This window comes from Lycorma delicatula, chromosome 2, assembly GCF_047948215.1.
Source record: "Lycorma delicatula isolate Av1 chromosome 2, ASM4794821v1, whole genome shotgun sequence".
Classification (NCBI taxonomy): domain Eukaryota; kingdom Metazoa; phylum Arthropoda; class Insecta; order Hemiptera; family Fulgoridae; genus Lycorma; species Lycorma delicatula.
Window position 1 is genome coordinate 101,502,868 of NC_134456.1, and position 17,185 is coordinate 101,520,052.

The 17,185-nt window shown below is 29.3% G+C and overlaps 1 long non-coding RNA gene across 1 annotated transcript in view; it reads right to left on the reverse strand.

Annotated features, from left to right (window-relative positions):
• Positions 1-541: 541 nt before the first annotated feature.
• The window catches only part of LOC142320226 (uncharacterized), a 55,802-nt gene continuing 39,158 nt past the window's right edge, over positions 542-17,185 (reverse strand). Inside the window, exons 2-3 of the long non-coding RNA XR_012755319.1 lie at positions 5,948-6,028; positions 542-2,563 (exon numbers count right to left, since the gene is read on the reverse strand). This is a non-coding gene — a long non-coding RNA (uncharacterized LOC142320226). The remainder of the gene's footprint in view (positions 2,564-5,947; positions 6,029-17,185) is intronic.

Sequence of the window (17,185 nt, forward strand, 5' to 3'; positions counted from 1 at the left end):
CAGTAAACTATGGTTCTGTAGATTTTCATGAATTGACAGAAGAATTGTTAATAAGCTTGTTCAAAAAGAAAAAGAAAAAAATAAGGAACTAATAATAACAATAAATAATAATAATTTATTTATTTATTTTGTGCAACAGAACAGCTTTACAAAGCCTTCATATGTTGCACAGTATTACATAAAAATATATACAATAGTTACAATATCTTTAAACAGTTATAAGTAACAATTCACATACAAATTGAAAATACAATATTTAAATACATAAATATCGGAATACAATACCAATAATAAATTATAAATTCACAACAATGGAAATAATAATTAAAGTTTAAGTCATTAGAAATGAAAAAATGGCTTTCCCTAAAGTTTGTTTTTGATAATAATTATTAATAATCTTTATAATAATTATTTTATTTTATGAATACATTCATATTTAGTTAATTAACCTGCAATCATTACCATTTTTTGACAAATCTATGCTTTCATAATTCTTGTGTATTACTTTTTTGTACTGGTGACCAAATCTATATTAAAATAATTTTATTAGTCAACATAAATTTTGTTAACTGATTTAAAAAATAATGAGGTCATAAATTAAACAAGTAATTTGTTTTTATTTTTAGTGTTAATATGAGAATTGTTTAATAATTCGAGAATTGATTGACATGAAATTTACTGCAGGTTATAAAGGATTCTTCGGAGATGGTTATAACTTTATCTAGTTCTGTAACTAGCTAGTGGTTATAATTAGCTAGCTGGTTTCTTAAAGACCCTATGGTCTTATAATCCATCTTCCTGGCTGGAAAGTAAACAATTTAAGCTACAAAACTATATTTTAATTCCAATGACCTTTTGAAACTATACCCCAGCCAAACCTTTTGTTGCTGAGATCTAATTAACAGTGCATTCACCTTTGGTGATCCTGAGATATAACAAGCTACAGGTACATTTACATGAAGAAGGGATTCAGTTGCCTAAAGACCTCAAATCGATGAAGTTCATTTAGATATTTGAAACCTATCTGTCATAAGATTAACCCAACATTTCTCAACCTTTCAGCATTTGGACCCAATTTTCAATCATAGTTTTTATTGCGCCCCCACTCTCATGCAATAATAATGTATTTTTAATATTTTGATACTAATGCTGCACTATGACCATAATTACAAACCATACAAATTACTAAGAATAAGTAATTTTATTGATATTTGGCAACACCGATCAGCTGCATGGACAAAACCAGAATTGATGACTGTCTTTTTTTTCTGTTTAGCCTCTGGGAATTACCGTTGAGGTATTACCTCAGAGGATGATATGTATGAGTGTAAATGAAATGTAGTCTTGTACAGTCTCAGTTCAACCACTTCTGAGATGTGTGGTTAATTGAAACCCAACCACCAAAGAACACTGGTGTCCACAATCTAGTATTCAAATCCGTATAAAAATAACTGGCTTTACTGGAATTTGAACTCTGAAACTCTCAACTTCCAAATTAGCTGATTTGGGAAGACACGTTCACCACTAGACAACCTGGTGGATTGTGGGTTGTGGAGCTGGGTAGAGGGTAGGTTACTGTGAGCGTGTTCTGCCAAAGTCTTGCACCCACCAGTGTGAGTTTGTCACTTTGGCCTTGACAGGGATTGTCCCACAGGTAAGCATATCAGAGACCTTAGTGCTACGTATGAGCCCTGGATGTCAGTATCGTGGATCAGGCAGTACCTGACTTCCCATCCCATGTTAAATTTGTGGTAGGCGGCTGACTGGGGGAACCCAGGTAGGATCAAATTATAGGAATCATCTACTTCCACGACATCCGTGGCATAGGGTCCATGTAAAAACCATCATCTTGGAGAGCTCTGTCTTCACAAGTAAAGAGGAGGAGAGTGTAGAATTCGGTGATAAGGAATAGTGCAGTGATCTGGAAAAGAAGAAGGAAACTACTTAGTTTCTACCGAAGAACAGTGGATCAATAACAAAATATCAGAACAAAATTTAGTTATTGAGAGGAAACATGGTAATCCCTCTTCAAAAAAAAGATTAGCCCTTTCGTGATAGCTTGTGGCATTACGGAAGCTGCTAGAAGACAGGTTGAAGGGACAAGGAAAACTGCTGTGGGACTGTTTGTATAAACTATCAATGATATTCAATCGTTACGACTAATCAAAGCCAAGAAGACTATGGTCTTGGACATTGAGGTTGCTTCTCATAGTACCCTGAATACTTCAAAGGGTGTAGTCGTGTGCAGGGATATTTTAAACTGCACAGAGGAGTAAATTGTAGATGGACTTCAGGAACAAGGAATTGTTGTGTGACGTCACTCAAACACACGATGCAACAGAGTAGTTCTACCCTCTGCGTCGCAAGTGTTAACTTTAGTAAAGCGAAGTGTCCAGAGAACATTAAAGCTGCATTCACAGGTTGGATGTACGTCCATTTATCTTGACTCCTTTGTGTTGCTTTGGATCTCAAAGATTCAGACACAAAATGGCACATTGTACAAGGAAGCAAATCTGTGTATGTGGTGAACCATACATTGATTTGAATATGATGAACCGAAGAGCTGCAAAAAATAATTTTGAAAATTACTTTTTTAAATTAATAAATAATGCAGTATTTGGAAAATGTATGTTGAACATTAGAAAGAGGATCAAAATTGAAGAAGTGTCATCACCAAAGCAATTGCAAAACCAATTTCCAAAATAGGATAATCAATTCAGAAAAGCTATGTACAGTCCAGCTGTAGAAAATAAATATGAAGTTGACAAACCCATCTATATAGGATTAACATTGCTAGAGCTGAGAAAAACCCTTATATACCACTTTCATTATGATGTAATGAAACATAGGTATGGTTGTAAAATAGATCTGCTTCATGTAGATACGATAGTTTCTTTTACAATGTTATGTCTAATAACTTCTATTAGGATATGAAAGACAACCCCTCCCTGGATTCTTCATTTGATACCTCATACTGTCCACCCAAACACCTTGTTTCTCAACCATTAATGACAAGGTGCTAGGCAAACTCAAAGATGAATGTAACAGTTCCCCAATTGCAGAGTTTGTTGGGTTGCAGGCGAAGATGTACTCTTTTACTTTAGTTTTTCCTACATCTATTTTCATTCCTTCCTCCAGAATTATTAACAATTTTTGAAGCAGGAGTGTGCCATCAGCTAGAATTACCATATTATCAGCAAACCTTATATATCTTATTTTTTGTCCTCCGATATTACTTATTCCTTCTTTTCTTTCTTCTAATATATTACTACCTTCTTCAGTGTAAGTACCAGTGAGAGGCAACATCCTTGCCTAATACCTTAACCTACCCAAACAGTCATATTCTTATTTATTTCCATTGTTGCTATTTATATCATACATAATTGTTTAATTAATCTTCTATCTTTCCATTACATTTTTTTCTCTTTAAGAATCTCCATCATTTCCTTTCATTTGACTCTATTAAATGCCTATTCTATATCTATGAAACGCAAGACTCATTCCTCGTCCTCTCTCAAAATATATCTCTCCACCCATCCTTACTAAATTAATAAATGATGGCATTTCTGATTTTTTTCCATTTCCTAAAACCAAACTGTTACTTCTTGTATACTCTTCCATTACTCTTACCAACCTCTGTTTTAGGATTCTTAATAATATTTTAGCAGTGTGGGCTATTAAATTCATTGTTCTGTGTTCTGTATATCTTCTAGTACCTGTTTTGTTTGGAACTGGTATCATTACTGTTTTCACAGTCTTCTGGCCATTCTCTGCTGCTGTTCATCCTACTACACAGTTTAATCATTTCTTCCACTCCTTCCTCCTTAATTAAAACATAATATTTATTTAAAAATAAATTATATGTATGCTTGAATAAACAAATAAAAATTATTATTATTATTTTTATATCGTCACATGGCTTTTTAGCACCAATTTTTGGTGCACTTTAGCTGGCCATTGTGACAATGATACTACTGTATCTGTACGGGTATTATGGCAATGTACAGTAGACAACAACTGCCGGTGAGACAATAACTGCATATACTTAACAGCATTCATAGGCAGATTTTTCATTATTGTGATTCCATGAAAACAAACTAATATAATGAAACAGCTCATAATACATTTTAATTTGCATACAAAGACACAATTAAGTTATAACTACCAGAATTATGGACGAAGAATTGCAAAATAAAAGTTGAGTTAATCTCATTTCAAAAATAAAAAATTTGCTCAATTCAACATTTATAATTAAAATAAGTGATATGGTGTGTATTTGTTTTAAATTTTTTTGAATCTATATGTTTCTATTAATAACAGTGTATTACTGAATATTTAGTATTAATTTACATAATGAAATATAGTTTTAAAGGATAAGTTATAGTTTTATAAATGAAAATAGTGTTGTTTATTTACTTTTTACTTTATAACCTCATGTTTGTATCATGACATAATTGTTTTATTATGAGGAAGGCTGGATGAAAGAATAGGTGAAATTGATCTCCGTATCCCAGATGATAAAAATACAGGATTGATTACAATTCAGGCTTCAATTTCTTAAATTTGAACCTATTGGCTATTGTCATTTCTGTAATAAAATCAGACCAGTTATATCCTTCCACCCTTACTGTACCATAATTCTGTAAAAATGAGAGAATGCTTAACTGCAGACTGATATGCTGTTATAAGAACAACTAAAATCACACCAAAACAATATATGCAATCGTTTTCATAGTCCATGGAACTCATGATTTCCCTTGAAGCAGCAGTTAGAGATGTCTTGCTCTATAAAAATAATTTCTTCAAATGAGAGAAGACACACACAAGACATGTATTAACAATGAAATAAACTTTTTGTCAGGTTTGCTGACCACCATTACTCAAGAGGGCTGCACTCTACTTAAGGAGGTTAGCTCCAAGAACCCATTCTTTTCACTAAAATATTACATTACACAAATCTACTGAAAAATCATAAAAACATCAGTTATGTCTCTAACCATTAGAAAAATTAAAACTACACAGTTTATGTAATTATTTTTCTTTCCTAGGATGGAAACTTGCCGACCTCAATCAATAATCTTTTACATTAAAAGAAGATCTGGAATCATAAAAATACTTTTTTTTTACAGGGCATAATAGGAAAAAAATAGAAAAATATTGAGATCTGACTTCTCCTGTTTTGTTTAGTTACAAAAAAAAAACTTTTCAGAGGTGTGATAGATTTAATTCATTGTAAGATTATGGTTCAAGGTGAAGTTTTATGACATCTGGCATGACTTAAGCTGTTAAATACTGAAACAAAAAAATATTGTTTTCTATCTTAATAAGAATTTAATGCATTTATGCCCCACATACATGTCAACATAGGAAATTTCATAATTGCAAGTTTGTTTTTGGAGATAAAAAAATAGATATTCAATGCACAATTACAGCCCTATGTTTTGTTCAGTTTGTGCTGTATACAAAAGGTATAGATGTCCATCACACAGATTTTTCATTATGCACTATTACTGAAAATTTATGTAGCAACTAAAAAAGTATATGACTAAAAATTTTTTTTTTTACAAAATTTAATTTTTTACTTTGTCTATTCATAATAAAATTCTACAAAGGTACTGTATTTTCTAAATGTTTGTTTATATTTTGTGTTGTATTTCTCTGAATTGTCTATTTTTCATCTTTATCCCTGATGACAACCATTAGATAGGAGAGAAATGGTTGAAGGATTTGTTAGAAAAAGTTACTGAATCACATTTAGTATGATATTAAGATGGAAAGCAATAAAATCTTGATGAAACTACAAGAGAATAAAATGAAGAAAAACATTAATACTTCACCTAAAAATTAAGGGTTCCGGTACCTCCTAAATCAGGGTAAAGGACTAAGATGAAGTAAACAAAATTATTTTTCAAAATTTACATACATAGATATATATATATATATTTACCATTAATCGTATATTAGGGAGATGAACATTAGTAGATGTAAATTTAATACATATCTTCTCCAAGTTCACGTTGACCAGAATCTAAAACAAAAAAGTTACCAAAGTTTTAAAAATAATTGCATCAAAATATTAAATATAATTTAAAATAAATGGGTTTTGTGAATGTTTTTAACCAGCTATGTGGTTTCTACAAAATATCAGTTGAAATAACAAAAAAAAAAAGCATTTAAAAAATATCTTATTTAATTTATGAATGTTCAGCATATAAAAAATATGTGCAAAAAATAAAAACACGCATTATTATTAACAAAATTGAAAAAAATAATCTGAATTATTTGAACATAGATTCTTCTACATAGAAGCAGCCATTGCAAATTAAATTAACATATCTCAAATTGTATTTTTACATTTATTGCTTTCCAGTTTTGAAGGCTGCTGTTTTGAAGCTTTTGCACTGCAAGTAATATATATAGTCGTAATTTCTGAGATGGTCTTTCATCAGTTTCATCTAGATCTTATTTTGTGGCTGAGATGGACAATATCATTTCAATTTTACTTTTAATTCAAGTCATCGCTTTTAGGTTTAAGTTTATTCTGTTAGGTTGTTTCAAAACTAGTTCACAAGCAAGTTATTTAAATATTTACCTTTGCACTGGTTTTAAGTTATTTCACTTTAACAAGTTGGGAGTTTGTCACACTTATATTCAGTATGCCAAAAATATTACTATTGTCTTATGATATTCCTCACAATATTTTATCTGTAGTGTCAACTATGTAGTTGCATCATAAAATGCAAAAGGGGGATAGCTTCTTTTTATTCCCTGATGCAGCATCTATTTTGTTATTGTGGAATGTTGACACTAGAATTAATGTTCTTAATGTTTTTTTGTTGGGTTTACTGTTTACTCTATGTATATATATATATTATATATATATATATATATATATATATATATATATATATATAATATTGTATTTACCTTTGAAAGCCTCTAATTTTCATTTGTTGCAATGTTATTTCCAAGAGAATAATTCTTCTAGCAAATACATATCTGTCATATCAATCAAAATTTTTCTTACCTTTCCAGTGTCATGATCAACAAATTTAAAATTTTGTATAAAAAATTTTAATTTCTGGACACTCTCACTTAAAATTAATTTTTCTACTTTGTCATCATGCACTCCCAAATGTTGTTATAGACTCTTTCTTGTGCTATAGGATCCTAATAAAACCAGAAGATTGGTGAATACCTTCACTTTGATTACATGTGTTGGTTTCCCATCTTGCACATGGCCTTAATTGGCTTTTATAAAAAAATGTATTAATTTGTGTATCTGATTATCATTTTTAGCACAGAAATAATATACCCATAGCAATCATGCTGTTTAAATATCCAAATTCAGAGACCTGACAAACATTCTTTAAAAGAATACACTCACAACAGTATAATAACGAGAACATTATGATTTTGGATTTAGAGTTCTACAAAGTAATTTTGTAATTTTGACTATTAAAGTTTGAAATATATTTAGATGTATGTAATGGTGATAATGTAATAAGATAAAAAGTACAAAGTAATAACAACTTATGTATTGAAACTGGGCGCAAAGAAAAACGATTTCATATACTAAAGAAAATTTTTAAAAAACTATTTACTCAACGTAGGTTGTTCTTTTATTTATAAAACCCATTAATTCCATTCCCTGAAAAAAGGATATTAGAAAACCAAAAACAGGCAAAAGTAAAATAACTTTAATCTTTATAATAGCATCAACACTAAAAAAAAAATCAATAAAAAGATAACAATGCTATATTTCTACATACTTTTTTCTTTAAAAAACTATTTACTCAACGTAGGTTGTTCTTTTATTTATAAAACCCATTAATTCCATTCCCTGAAAAAAGGATATTAGAAAACCAAAAACAGGCAAAAGTAAAATAACTTTAACCTTTATAATAGCATCAACACTAAAAAAAAATCAATAAAAAGATAACAATGCTATATTTCTACATACTTTTTTCTTTAAAAAACTATTTACTCAACGTAGGTTGTTCTTTTATTTATAAAACCCATTAATTCCATTCCCTGAAAAAAGGATATTAGAAAACCAAAAACAGGCAAAAGTAAAATAACTTTAATCTTTATAATAGCATCAACACTAAAAAAAAATCAATAAAAAAATAACAATGCTATATTTCTACATACTTTTTCAAAATGTCATACTCATTTTGAAACAGGAGCAATTTACTATTAAAAAAAAAAGGAATGTTGTGAAACAAATACTCAAATTCTCTTGGTGATAAATTACCAAAATATTATGGTTTTAGAACCAGATTTCAAGAAAGAGATGAATAGGTAATATAAAAAAAAAATAATTTTTCCTCTAAAAAATAATTTTGTGGTTATAAATGAAACATCCTGTGTGATCCTTAAATAATGTAGGAGAGATACAAGGCTCAATAGTGGATTTAATTTTATTTTGACTGTTCTATTAAATCAGCCTAAAATATAAAAAAATCAATCTTTTTGGAACTAAATGAAGCTGGCTGTGACTTTTCACTACTATATAATTGAAGAAAATAGGTGTGTAGACTTATAAAAGAAACAAAATTAGTAAAAAAATTATCCATTCTATTTTTAAATACTAGCTGGTCATACCATCGAGTTTAGTATTAGGCATGATTTACTTTTAATACTTATCCATGAGTTAACATGTGATTAAAAAAGTCACTGCAGATGATACAATATTGATGCGATGCAGTGCTGTTCATCTACAGAAACTGTCGTTTTTTCTTTTCATTTGGGCACTAGTTTATGGGTTTTTCATTCCCTTCATAAAAAATCAGTAAACAAAATTGTCATCTACATGAAAAAAACATGAAATGGATCTTTTCAGTGTTGTCTACATGGAATGTAACAGTTACTATAACTTCAAAAATAATTTAAAAAACAGACTTTTAGAAATAAATTCATGTACAGTACACATAAATTATAGTGATGGTAACAATTCCATTTTTTTATTGCTTTTTTATTAAAATTTGTAGACTTGATCTCTTTGCTTGTCAAATAATTTATTACTTAATGTTTCAGTATTTTTCTAGTACCGCATTATTTCTGCATTGTTACGCGCCGCAACAGCCAATCATATATGATAATAATTTATCACCAGGCATCTTTTTCGCTGACATCATGATTACACTAGGATTTTTAGTGGCACTTGTGTTGTGAGTTACTAAACCCTTTAATATCTATTTCACTGTAGATTTTATACTAGATTAGAAAATAATACATCTGAATTTTTAAAAGTGTGTATGGATGTCATTGCACACATTAGATCATTGGTTTAGATTACCATTTATCTGGATACAGTTTATTCTAAGTCTGGATCTTATCAGACGGATAATCGAGCTTTTCTGGAACAAGAAAAGCAGACCGAACTGGTTATATGAAGTACAGAAAGACATGGAGGAATTAGACATAACCCATGAAAACCTAAAAACGAAAACCGGAAACTATGAGAAATTAAAAAAAATAAAGAAACAAGATTCCTATCAAAACCCAAGAAAACAATAAGCCGGTGTACTCTGAACAAGAAAGTGCAAGAAGATCTGAAACCCTTAGAAATTACTGGCAAAAAAGAAAAGCTGAAAAACAACAAATCAGCAAGAAAAGAAAGAACTTGCCAAAAAAAAATGAACTGAAGTGATCCATTATGGTCTTAAAAGTAAAAAAAAAAAAAAAAAAAAAAAAAAAAAAAAACACAGATGATACCATGAGCACACACATGTGGATGAAAGGCATTGAAAAGTGTGGTAACCGTTAAATAATTTTTCAACAATTAAAAGTAGAAAAATTTAATTTACCAAATGCTTCTATTTCAAAACAATCTTTTATTTATTATGAAATCACCTCCACAAACCCCCAGGGAAATAAATCAAACATTTTAAAAAGAAAGGATGGATTGTGAAACATCATTTAAAGGTTATTAAAAAACAAAACTTTTGACAAAACATTGAGCTACATCAACTCTATAAAATGTGGCAGCCAATTAATGTTTTTCTCATCTAGTTTCTAAAATGATCCACAGTACATCTTAGATAGGTTCTTGACTGTTTAAGAATATAGAAGAGAACTGTAAACCACTTCGAAATTAGCTGTAACAAATTTAATTGGCAACATTTTGATTATGGCTATCAAAGCCTCAAGTTCTTTACACCAGAATTGTTTTTTTAAATTTCTTTCATAAAAACGATGGTTATAATTTTATCTTTTCTGTTTAAAATTTTTGAGTTGCTCTCTCCCCCCAGGCTTGAGTGTAGTGGTATCATACCAAAAAAAAAATCATTCCAGAGTAAGAATATTTGTTAAATTTCATTTTTGTATGTTTAATGATTGAAAAGTTAATTAAGGGTTCCATAATTAATTAATTTATTACATTCTCTAGTTTCTTTTACCCAAGCCTAGGTACAAATAAGAAGATTATCTATATAGAACTTAAATAAATATTAATTTCTGTATCTAATTTAAGTAAATTTTTTTATTGTAGTTTAAATAAATTAATTAAAATGGATGAAATACATAACCCTGAAATGGAGTATGTAATTACTAAACACATCACTATGTTTTTTTTTCCATTTGTCTGCTGGCAATTTTATTAATCAAGCTAATGTGCAACTACTTTCTAATAACTCAATAATCTTTATGTTAAAAATAACAAACATTTCACCTGAAAATAGGAAATTGCCGAATTATTAAAATTGCTTACGATGAAAACATGTTAAAAGTAGAAATTTTAAAAAAGGTAAAATCAGTTAAACAAAAATATATTCATTATTGAGTAGATGAAAAAACAAAATCCAAAAAATTGTCTTGTTGGGTCTTCCTCAGTGTCAAATATTATCCGCCTTGGTATATAACTCAGTTGTTAAGAGTAATTATTCTTGTATATAAATTGGTGATTCAGTATAATAAATATAGAGATTGTTCACTTTGTATTTATATATGATCCTTTAATGTTTGAATGAATGATACAAAGATTATGTGTCTAGTGTACTAAACTATATAAATGCTTAATTTGTCTACTACATTTTTAAATAATATATAGTTTACTGTACGTGTATTTTAATAGATTGAAGTGTAAATTTTTTTTACTAAACAATATAATAATTAGTAGTGATATTTTCTAAATGTCAGCAGGTGAATTAGACCAACTGAATCGTAACAACTTTATACTTTACATGAATAAGAAGAAGGAACAGTTAGTTTTTCATTCATAATTAATGAGAAGGAAATGATACATGAGTCTGAACACTCAGTACCACTGCAATTTGGAACTGATAGAATTGATATGGGCACAAGTTAAAGGCTACAATGAGAGTCTTAAATATATATACAAAAGAGAATTCTCTTTTGTATATATATTTATCACTATAATTTTTGGTATATACACCAATCACTATAATTATTGCTGTATATACTATATAATCATTGCTTGATCAACTGAAACTGCCGACAACAGAATTATAAATGTAAATGACTGAAACTTGGTGTACACTCCTAGAAGAGGTGAGGGAAACTAAGAATGATCTGAACTTTGTACTATGAGTGTCATCTATTGACTTTGTGTGGTCTTATCAAATATCCCTTGTTGAACATAAACAGAGTTTACTAGTTTGCACATAACACAAATTTTAATATTATTAATAATGTTACGGAAGAATTATTTGATTATTTATAATAGGTATATAATAAATGTAAACTGGATGGTTACTGCATGTATAGTTATGATGAAACTTCATTGCCAAAAATTCAAATTCTTAATATGGGCAGTGCAAATTCTTTAATTGTTAACTAATATTTGGCTTACAAAAAAATTTGGTGAATACAACACTTTAGTAATAGGGTTGTTCACAAAATGCAGCTGGGGACTTTATCTCATGATTTTATCCCATTTGAGAGCAAATTTTAAACAGTATATGTTACATAGAGTATGAACAGATTCTGTTCGATGTACAGAAAGTACCCTTCCCTAAACCTGGAAGGGTAATTTCTGAAAGTTTTCTCTATTGTTTGAAATATTTTAAGAAGTTCCTAGCACCATTTACTAAAAAACCAGCTCTTTTATTGCTATATAATAATAGAAATATTTTAACATGAAAAAAAAGCTGACAACACAGTTGTCAACTGTGTTGTCAGCTTTTTTCTGAGCACAGCTCATACACACAACTTAATTTCAAATATTTATCTTTTTTTTTTTAAATATAATATTTTTTAATAATTCAATGATTCTAACTAAAGCGTGCATGCCTATACAGTATTTCATTCACACGGGTGTAGTGCTAGAAACGGCCACTTTAAATACTTTTTTACAGTTTAAATAATATTTATTCATTTAATTGTACTGCTCTCCTGTGACGTTACAACATAGAACACGACTACAGCAGCTGTACATTAGTGCTACACTAACACTTCTTGTGATGAGAAGGGGTACTAATGACACACTATACCCACTTAGCCACTAGTTTATTTAGAGCATTTTTTGGGGTAGGGGTGCAATTGGGAATTTTTTTTTGGAATTATTAATTTTTAATTGTTAACAAATGTGCCTAAGAAAAATAAAATCTTAATTAGTTGAAATCTTGAAATAATGAAGATGACCTTGCTCTACAGCCTCACCTCCCTTGACCTTTTAAGTTTTAATGGCATCAATGCCCCGTATATATAGAAGTAATCTGCCCAAGTCTGGTCAAAATCGGTTTAGTAGTTCTGGAGGTAATTTAGGGTGCGACATCTAACACCTAAGACACACGTACAGACATCCGGAAAATTCCCATCCAGTTTTTTGGATTCCTTAGGTGTCAAAACACAAAGATCTGATGAAAACCATTTATGTCCAAATTTGACTGATTACCTACTTTCACTTCTCTAGCTCTGCTGAAGCGCTAGGCGGGAAAGTAAACTTTTCAAATAAACAGATAAATTTTTATTCTGTTTGGTACAAAATAATATACTATATAGATCATATCAAAAAGGGATGTTAAAAAATCCAGATAAACACTGGATGTCCCAGCGTTTGTCTGGATTGATCAAGGCAATCAACCATCCATGATAAAATGATAATCAGAGCAGCATCCCAAAATGCACACTTAATTATAAAATTAAAAAAAATAGATGAAATCAAATTTCAAATTAATTATTTAAAAAATAAACACATGAAATAATGTTAAGGTGCATGAAGATAGTAAATGTAAGAAAAATAACTACAAATTATTTACAATTCAGAAGGCATTAATACAAATTATTTGAACACGTATTTTTGTACTTACTGACTGGGATGCAAAAAAATCATGGTTTATTTTAATTAATATTATTTTCATTGACAGATTTAGTGTAAAAGAAAATCTTTTAATTGTATTCTAAATAAATTGATGGGAAAATGTTTTAAATTGTTTTCAAAGAAATATGTTTATTAATGTATTTAAAGTGACAAGCTTAGCATTTTATATTAAGGCGCTTCTAACTAAAACAAACATGCAGTTTGATTTTATTGTAAATGAAATTAATTTGAGTATTCCAAGAAAATTTGTTCTCTAATAAAACACTAAAAAAAAATTGTTTTATGGTCAATAGAAATACTACAATTATCATAAATAGGAATTTTATCCATGCAATTAAGTACAGTAAGTATTAAAACTATGCTTCCCAATTCTACAGAATGTAATACAACATACTTGTTAGATTGCAATAATTTTTCTTCTCCAAAATAAAATTTAAAAATGTAAAAATCTTGAACTATTTAAAATAAAAAACCAAGTAAATCTGAAACTTAAACTGACAAATATTTTTAAAAAAATATTTTCAAATTATTTTTTAAACATAAGAATAATTACTTAATATTTTACTGGATATTTATAGATTTTTTGTGGTAATATTGTTTAGTATTGATTTAATGTACAGTAATAGTTTGCTATTTATTCAGTTTTATTTTTGTTTCAAAATTCATTATTAGACCACATTATCAGGAAAAATAACAAATTTACTATATTCTAAGCTATTTCAATTAAAGTTTATATATATTGCATTAATATAACATATGTGTTAATATTTAAGTCACCTGTTAAATACTGAAAACATAAGGAAATGCTTAACATACATTGAAATTATTTATTTTTTCAGTGTAAACCACCATAACCCAATCCTCAGACAGACTACTCAAACATTTTTAATGGAAAGGGTTAGATTGCGAGAAATAATTTTAAAAAATTTTAAAATATAAATTTTGACAAAAAAAATGTTGGACTATGATGACATTAACTAAAATAGTGGTCATCATTAAATGACTGCCACTTGAAATATTATTACAATTATTATTGTTGTTAAAATATTATTTTAACAATTACCTTTTCAACCATTAAACCCAGAAAAATGAAATCTGGAAAATGTTTCTACCTCAAAATGATAGATTTTTAAATATGAGACCATTAACTGCAGACCAATTTTGAAACTAGCTGTGAAAGATATAAAATGGCCCATTATTTGGTTAGGACTGTTGCCCTGGATTTCTTTTCCTAATATGTAGTTGCAATCTGTTCCGCTAGTAAACAATAAGAACCCTCCCACACACACTCCAAAAATATGAGGATGATATGTATGACATTTAAATAAAATGTAGTCTTGTACAGGCTCAGGCCAACCATTCCTGAGACATATGGTTAATTGAATGACAACCACCAAAGTACAATGGTATCCACTGTATGGTATTCAAATCCATATAAAAGAAACTACATTTTACTAGGATTTGAACCTTAGAACCTTCAACTTCAAAAATCAGCTTTTAAACAGCTTTGCAATGAGTTAACCACTAGACGGCCCAGTGAGCTGATGTTTTTTACATTAAAATTTATATTTTTTAATGTTTTTAATCTTTAAAATTGCGTGTCCTTTGAAATTATTCTTGCTGATTAAAATTTCTGATATGCTCTCTGTGAAGGCTTCGGAATGTGGTGACCTCATTCTGAAAAATAGATTTTTCTGAGGTAGGAGCATTTTCCTAATTATATACTTCTATATTTAATAATTTAAAAGTTATTTAAGGTACCTATCCTTTAAGACTGAATATATATATATATATATATATATATATACATTTAATTTAACACAATGAAATTTAAAATCATACTTATGAGCTGTATTTTTCTTTTAAAAAGATTAAACAGACCATAGAGTGGGAATTGTCTTGACAGCTCAATCTAGTGAGCCAGCTGCCAAGGTATATCAGTAGGGAAGGTATATGTGTATTGAACTGCAGTAGGTCTGATGGTTGCTCTCACTATCCTACCTTAAAACCTTTTTACTTTTATTGTATTATATTTACTGAGTGTGTTTTTATTATAACACTTTTAAAAAGAGCTGTGTTGAAACTGGGTGGAGTCCACTGAAGCATATGACTGTGGATTGAATAGAAACAAACTTGAGACATATATATGTTAAGAACAATGACAAATTTTGTTTTAATAAATTTCATTGAATTTTTATTTTTTGCTGCGGGTTTTCTTTTTTTTCTAAATTAAATCTTTAACATCTTTTAGTTTTGTATAATAAATATTTTTTTCTGTAGCATTAGGCTACTCTCTACTGGAAGAGACTACAAGCAATTAGAAGATCACACAAGTATGATTGAAGTAGCGCGTTTGATCCCAGTGCAAAGAGTGCAACAGAAAGGTCTCATCAAGTAAGCAGATATGCTTCATCCTCCAAAATAACATACAGAACATTTATATTCGTTCCAGGAAATGCGACAACCTTTCAAGGATTCTGGAAAGTTTGGAATTAGAAAAAATACCACTTTCATTCTCCTTGCCATATGCGCCCAATTGTAATGCACTTGTTATCGGGCCCAGCAAACCTTGCAATAAAATGGAGAAGTATTGTTTGTATTTTCTGAACATTGAGCCAGCATTATTGGGATTAAGTAAGCGCTCATGTTTCCCAACTATGCAGCCAATACAATTCAGTAATTTCCACTTACTCTAAAACTGTTCTACTATAAACTTCATCTCTTCATCTGTAAGGGGAATGGCATTTGTTCAGCGATTGTTTCCAAATCTCCTTGAAAATTTACTTAACTATTCGTCCAACTCTTACTCTGATATTCTAAATGTGTACTCCCAACGTCTTAAATGAAGACATTGTTGCTAACACATAAATAAACATAAAATATCTATGTTTCACACTAGTTCACTTTTACTCTAACTATATGACTCACAATTATTTACTACAATTAAAAATCATTTCACTAAAAATAAAACTATATTTACAAAATTTTGAACATAATTTTAAATATAATCTAATCGGAAGAAGTACAAGGGGAAATAAGTAATCACCATTTTATTTAACATTTCTCAGTTGATAGATTACCAAACTAAATCGTAATGTTGAAGTTTAATGTTGACTATTTCTTCAGTATTTTACTGTTTTCTCATGTCATTAACCTTTATTGCTAACATTTTTTTTTTTTGTAAACTGTAAATAATAATATTATCAATTTCATTTAGGAAAGAGTTTTCGAGGTTAAAATTAGAATTATATCAGCTCACAGGCTTTGCTTTGTCCTTTGCTGAAGCATAGCACAACAAATTGAAACACTATTCTATTTACCTGATTTTTGGTAATATGTTTTTTTGTTTTTTTTGAACAGTGTTTGATATTCTTTTTTCTACAATAAACCAATTTGATGTAATGTAGACTATTTAGAATCTGGTAAAAAATAAATTTTAACTGATTCTTCAAAGAAACTTGATTTGGCTGCCTATTGTAAAACACTAATCAAAATGGTCTTTTTTATTTTGTTTTAGTGGTAAAATTAAAGAAAAAATGGAAGGGGCTTTTAGATATGTTTTGGGAAAAACACAAAAAGTCTTGATTTTAGAAGTCTCATTTTCATATCATTTACTACGGTTACACTCGTTGTTAGAACAATATTTAGATCAGGACTCATTTCTTTGGAAGCCACAGCTTCTTTGTGGATCATGCAATGTGTGGATACATACTGTGGAGATTTTTGTTTCACAGGTGCTTGTACACTTTGGAATTTTCCAGACATTGACCGAGCACCATTGGTGCATATTCCGATGTAATTTTTCCACTCTATATTTGCCTCGTGCTAAGATAGCAAATAATGTGAGTGCTGTTGCTTTGAAGTCTATTGGTTTGCAGAAAAGTACTTCTTTTACTGTTG